Source organism: Magallana gigas, chromosome 1 (assembly GCF_963853765.1).
Source record: "Magallana gigas chromosome 1, xbMagGiga1.1, whole genome shotgun sequence".
In the NCBI taxonomy this organism is placed as follows: domain Eukaryota; kingdom Metazoa; phylum Mollusca; class Bivalvia; order Ostreida; family Ostreidae; genus Magallana; species Magallana gigas.
Genome location: NC_088853.1, coordinates 33,985,515 through 33,992,681, shown reverse-complemented (window position 1 = coordinate 33,992,681; position 7,167 = coordinate 33,985,515). Strand labels below are relative to the sequence as shown.

General features: G+C 31.7%; 1 long non-coding RNA gene across 1 annotated transcript; it reads left to right on the top strand.

The window, feature by feature from the left end:
- The first annotated feature begins 3,839 nt into the window (after nt 1–3,839).
- LOC136273715 (uncharacterized) lies at nt 3,840–6,237 on the top strand. Its single transcript, XR_010711942.1, has 3 exons — nt 3,840–3,878; nt 5,988–6,038; nt 6,142–6,237. It is a non-coding gene; the product is annotated as an uncharacterized lncRNA (long non-coding RNA).
- The last annotated feature ends 930 nt before the right edge of the window (nt 6,238–7,167 follow it).

Here is a 7,167-nt window from a genome sequence, read left to right as displayed (position 1 = left end):
ACCAAAAAGCAATAAATCAGATCAGATTTTGTAATTTAGATATGATTAGAATGATTAATATTAATAATTTAAAGCGATACAGGTTGATGTGCATTTTTTTGTAAGCCCTTGCAAACATTTGTATTCGTTTCCAAAATCCCGTTCGAGTTATCTCCCGCGATAACTCATATGCAGACAGACAGAATTTTCTCTGACTGCAGCTGTGTACATATTTAAGCGGCACTGGCTGATCAGGGATGCAAGCCAGCAGACACTTTACATCAACATCTTCAAGATGTGTCCGATCTATCGTACGATTATTTATTCAGCGATTTGGAAAGTTCGTGATCCTGGATAGGAGAGGAGCGGATCGTCAACATGCAGGTATCATAGAACTATGATGTTTCAAGTGTATGCATATTCTATGTTTACATGTTATATGTTAATTAACGTTGCCAGATACGCGTTTAAACACTGGAAAAATCTACTGTTATTATTAAACTTCGATGCAGGTCTTCACATGTAACTATACGGGGAAATTCGGGTTGACAGAGGGTCTGTCAATTTTCTCCGAAGAGCTTCGGATAAATCTTTACATTGCATTTTAACGAAATCTATGATCATGTATTTCTTATTCAAGAATGAATGAACACAGTGTAACCGTAATTATTAAGAAATGAATCTGCAGATATTTATTTTGAACATGCGGTTGCATACAATCTGATTTCAATCATGGATCCAGAAAAACAAGAATAGAATTCCTGGGTCCCCCGCCGGTCAAGCAGTATACTAGTATCGACCAAGGTTGACTTAGGAACTTGACCAAAGAATTAGTGGTATAAACAATTATTATACATTTCATGTAAATCAGTCAAAATTTGTAGGCATGAGGGCACATACAAGATCATTTTTTGGATAAAACGGAGTCATAATTGTGGTCAAAGTCCCATAACGCCAACAAAAAGTATCGACCTATGCTGATTTTCGAACTTGGCCAAAGTATTAGTAGTATAAACATTTGGTTTAAATTTAATGAAAATCCGTCAAAATTTGTAGGCATGAGAGCGCTTACAAGGTCAATTTTTGGATAAAACGGAGTCATTATTGTGGTCAAAGTCCCATAACTCCAACAAAAAGTATCGACCAATGCTGATTTTCGAACTTGACCAGAGTTTTAGTGGTATAAACATTTGGTATAATTTTAATGGAAATTCGTCAAAATGTGTAGGCATGAGAGCGCTTACAAGGTCAATTTTTGGATAAAACGGAGTCATTGTTTTGGTCAAAGTCCCATAGCTCCAACAAAAAGTATCGACCAATGCTGATTTTCAAACTTGACCAAGGTAATAGTGATATAAACATTTGCTATAAATTTAATGAAAATCCGTCAAAATTTGTAGGCATGAAAGCGCTTACAAAAAAGGGTGACGGACGGACACACGGGCGGACGCCCGGCATTTCTATGTCCCCGCTCTGCGTTGCGGCGGGGGACAAAATGTTCGGGGGAAGGGGTTGCCCGGCGGTTGATTGAGTAACAAGGTTGGGGGGGGGGGGGGGGGTAAGCTATATTTTTAAAAAAAATTATAATTTAAAGAATGATTTTTTAGGGGGGGGGGGTCTGGATTCCCTTGACCCCCCCCCCCCATTTCCTAGATCCGACTTACATGTATAATTTTTGTGCATATTGTCAATGAATATATCATGGTGAGTCCATTTTTAGGAGTATATTTCTGTTTGAAAATGTTTATAACATTTTATTTTTTCCCTACAGGGTTGTTTTAAGATCCAAAGCAATGTTACACAGACAGAAGAATAGGTGAATGCTGCTCCAGTATATATTGTGTGTATGATGGCTATAACAATAACATATTTCACTTGGGAAATCATGCACAACAAACTGTCTATATGATGATACCATGTAAGTATATATTCGGTGAAATATGCCTTGTGTTTTGAACATTTCTGAAGTTTGTTATTACCTGTATATAAAATCAAACACGGATTAACATATATTTGATAAAAAGAGGTTAGACATACCTCTTGATCTCATTTGCTTTTGATCGATAAAACATACTGTAAGTTACTTCAATACAGAGATACATTATGATTGTTTTTTTTTTTTTAAATTGTATCTGAGTGTATAAATCTTGTGCTTTATGCTGTTACACATGTACTCAATATATGTACCTTTGTTTGTTTTCATTTGATTTGAACATATTTTATTATGCAAATATACATTAATTTACATAAATGGATTTGGCAATAGGCAATGCCTATGTGAGCCTTCTTCTTGTTTGTTTTATTTAAGTTGCATTATGAATTATATTTTGTCATGCATATACACAAGGTTGACAAAGATATTTAAAAATGGAGAGGGATAAAGAGATATGCTACAGAAGAAGGAAGATAAAGGCACATGATAAAGACACCATAGTGATCACACCAACATCAGTCCAATAACATTGGTACACACTGAAACTTGTATCACAGTGTTAAGAATTTTCAGTGAATTTTCATTGGGGGGGGGGGGGGGGGGTTACATTATGCTGATATTTTGATATGCTGTTCATTTTTTTTTTACATTTTCATTGTCTAGCATAGAAATAATTAATTTTATGTTTGAATATATAGCTGGAAATTTTCCTATATGTAATTCACTTACAGGTTTGGTACACGCAAACTTTTAAATTTCATCTTAAAAACATAAGACTTAAAGTATGTATCCTAAATAATGACCAATGTAATCAGCACAGTATCACACATGTAATACAATCTTAATGTTTACTGACCTTCTAAGAAGAGAGATATAACTCTCAGTGGGTGTGAATGACTATAGTAAAGGCAAAGTTTTAGATGTTTACATGAACAAAGACTTTAAAAGTATTAAAAACATGTATATTTTGATAAAATGTATACTCTATTCTAATTTTTATTTATAAATGTATTAATTCTAACACATGTAGAAGTTGTTTAGTTACCTTAATGTCAATTTTTTTTTTACAAAAAAAGACGCTAGTATGTCAACATATGAATAAAAGAATGTTTTTAAAGTGTTACAGACTGATTTGTCATAATCAAAATTTTGTATAAAAAACATGGACTTTTCAGGTGAATTTTGTTTGAATTTTATATGAATTTTACACAAATATCTAATCGCATGAAAAACATACGAAAAATTATTCGCATGCAAATTGTACATTTTGTATGCGAATATCATGCAAACATATTCGCATGATATTCACATGGGAAACTTTTCATCTGATTTTCGCGTGATTAGCGCATGATTTTCATGCGAAGAGGAAATTGCATGAAAATTATGCGAGCCACTTTTCCCTGTGTATGTGAGTAGAATTTTGCTCTTGTTACAAACCCTTTATGAAATGCTTTATAACGCCTTTAGTTCAAATATACCAAAGGACCTTTTGATTGACTTTTTCTCACCTTGAAGTAATATTCAACTCCTAATATAAAAAACAGAAACGATGCACTTTTTTATATTTAATTGTTTAATAATTGTACGTGTAATTAAGAAATCATAGCCAGTTTTACTTTTCTTCTGATGTAAACTTATGACAGTAGTTAAATTAACATTCACGTCACAAATTTTATTTGTATTGTTGTCACCGATAAAACAGTGAACGTCACATATCTTAATGAACTCTAAAGAAAATAAAATAACGGATGAAATTTTTTTAAAAATGTATTTACAAAACGTGTTTTTAATATGGACAGTATTGTTCTTAGGTTATTAAAATATGGGGAAAAAATTAAGATTACCTGTGGAAAGCTCCTGTGATGGTTTTCTTTGTGACCTTTAATCACATATATGTATATATAGTGTCGGACTTCGATATTTACACAGCAAAGTGTCACATGCTATCGTCTGATCAGTCTAACAGGTAACGTACGGATAATTTTATCTAGTTTTTTGGTTATGCTAAAATTATTTTTAATGTAATATTAAAAGTAATGTTAACAAAATGCTTTTAAAATGAATTGCTTTTTTGCAGTTGTTCTCTGGGGTTTTTTTTGTTGTTCAAATATTCATTTGTTAAAGAATGTGCTTCTCATAATTACATTTGCCTTAATCTTATTTTACTTCATTTCCTTTCTTTAGAAATTAACCCGTATAAATGGTTGACACCTTAAAAAATCTAATTTATTATTGATCGTTTTCAACGTATTAAATTTTTAAAAAAAACCGTTTTTTTTTAAAAATTAAATGTATGGGATGACACATTGCCCGTTGATGTTCGCGTCCCATTATCTAACATTGTAAACCTCGGTTAAAACAGATATCTTATCAACTTGTTTAAGACGTTTAGTTTATTTAGTCCCTTTGACCGATAAACCAATTAATCTTATATAGGGGGATGAAAAGGTAATTGACTTTGTTTGATGGTGGATATGGAAGGTTCGTTAAATTCAAAACAGAAACATTGTTTGTTTCTACACTATGTGCCACGATATTTGTACAGCACATTCTTCTTAAAGCTCAACTGTTGGATATTTATAAACAGCGAAACAGATGAAATTCAGACATTTTTATTTTCTCAAATTTTGTTTTTGATGAAGTACTTTTTGCAGAACTTGAGTATTTAAAGTTTATATTTTATTCATAATTTTGCATATTTTCTATTGGTTTTATTTCACGTTTTCATTTAAAAAGATAATGGATGGCACACACTAAAAGCTGTCAATGAAAACTCAATGCTTTGTATCTATTTGGTGCCACTTCCGTTCTTAATCTTCCTTTCGGTTTTAATGGAGTTAAACCATTTGTATTATTTTTACAGTAAAGAAAATCTTAATCACAGTGTAAATTATAAAGGGAATTTTCTGCAATTTTCCAAAAAAATCCTTAATGACCATTATCTCATAAAGTAGTTTTTTTCTACAGTGAGCTTCAGATGACATGGTCCAATAATTCAACAGCAACATATCAATACAAGAAAGTGATCTCAAAATCAATAACAGTCATTAAATTGTACACCACATCACATCATGTTAGATATGATTGATAAAAAAGTACTTATTATCAGTAAATAAAAGCAAAAATAAATAAATCTTATCCGTTCGGGCGAATAATTTATTGTTAGGGACGGATACGATTTGTAAAGACGAATTACCATTTGTTCGGACTACCAAGTTATTACATGTAGTACTGACGAATTATAATTTGTTCAGACGAATAATTTAATTGTATTGACGAATTAGGATTACTTTTGACAAATTAGGGTGGTTTTTTTTTCAGAGACACTCTCTGTCTTAAATACAAAAAAAAACAAAAACATGTGGGGGTTTTAAGAGCAGACACCTAATTTAAAGGTGAAACCTCTATTTTGCTTTAGATCAGCATCAGAATTAAAAATTCGGAAGATCGTTATGGCTTCTCCACGAAAATTGTGCAAATTAGACCCGATTCCAACATCTGTTTTGAAGTTCTGTATTGATAACATTCTTCCAACAGACACGACCATCATAAAATCTATCTTAGAATTAACTGCCCCCACATCACTGAGAAACGCCGTTGTTCATCCTCTTCTGAAAAAGTAGGGAACAGACAAAGAGGTGCTAAAGAACTAACGTCCTGTCTCGAACCTTTCTTTTATCTCTAAAATCTTTTACAAGGTAATGAAATCTAAACTAGAAGATCATTAACAATAATTCATCCAAAAATATTTTGAAAGTGAGCCTCGTTTTCGGTTTTCTTAACTTACTAATATCATATTGGCAATTCAGTCTAATGAAAACCATCCCCCTTCTCCACTTCACTCTACACCCGCCAGGGTGTGATAGGTTTCGATAACAGGTCCTTTTCCCCTACATTTGTATACAGCCTAGATATACCCCCAACTTACCATAGACATGACTTAACTGGGTTTTTTCTGTATTCTGAAATCTAATGTTTATTTTGCATCGGAAAATAGACATGAATTAATTGTTCTGTCTCCTTTTGAAGAGTCAAAATATTGTATTGTTGCAATGACGTTTTTACTTGTTTGTAGATTTCAATTTAGCCTTGGAAAATACTCTTGAAATGGATAAAGACAATCTTGGTATATATTTTTCAATGCGTGAAATTTATCGAAATTTATATGTTTTATAATTTGACCAGAATTTTAGTACACCAACTGATTACAATTGTTTTTTTCAATTTAGAAATAGCAGCATATATTGCAGTGCTGGTAACTGCTGTCTTTGTTATAGTTATATGCGTTATACTTCTTTACAATTCCTGCAGAAAGAAACAGAAAGGTGAGAAATGTATTTCCTTTTATGAGGTTTATAAGGTTGGAAGGTCGAAACTTTTAGCATCTTAAATAAAATCCCGGACTACACGATATATACATGAAGATGTCATATTCAAATTCTAAAAAAAGACGACCTCAATCTTGAATATTTGTACTGATGTACATGTATACATCAACAATAATTAAGTTCATTTTACTTTTTAACGACCATTTCATTAATGTGTTACACGAAAGCTGTAAATATACATAATGAAATAATATTTTTTGTGATTCATGTGGGATATGATTGAAGTGACATTCTAGAAATATACAGATTTCGCCTAAGTGGAAAGTTTTAGAAGAGTGTCACTGTTTCATTTATTTCTTAATCAGATTTGTTACATTTTTATAGTACATATAGGACATTAGACGATACTAACCTAGACTCCTACATCAATCAAATCCGAGCTTGAGTTTAATCAATTGTTAAGATTTATGAAGATAGGGGACGATAAGCAAACACGCACTTTTTTTCAAAATGCGTCATCTTTTGGGTCTAACAAAAGTATTTTTAAAATAAATTTATTTCAAAAATTGTTATTATTGAGAAAAGAAAACAGTGTAGAAAAAATTAAGGACTTAATCGAAATTTTTAATGGCAAGGTTATGGCACAGAGAGAATTATATCACTTCATTGAAATGCATAGTTTTGTCCAATGAAAAGTTCGTTAATTTTAAAATAAAATGGATTTTATTAACATATCTATCATTTAGATAACGTTAAACCCGCTATATTAAAGTTCCATTATATTAAAATCAACCTATGCACGCAGAGTACAGACATTAACACAGTTAAAGGGGTGAAGAGAAACGTGTTAAACGAGATCGATCGGAATGCATTACATACAGATCGTAAGTTTAAAAAATGTGACCTTTCTTTTTTTTAAATTCCTAT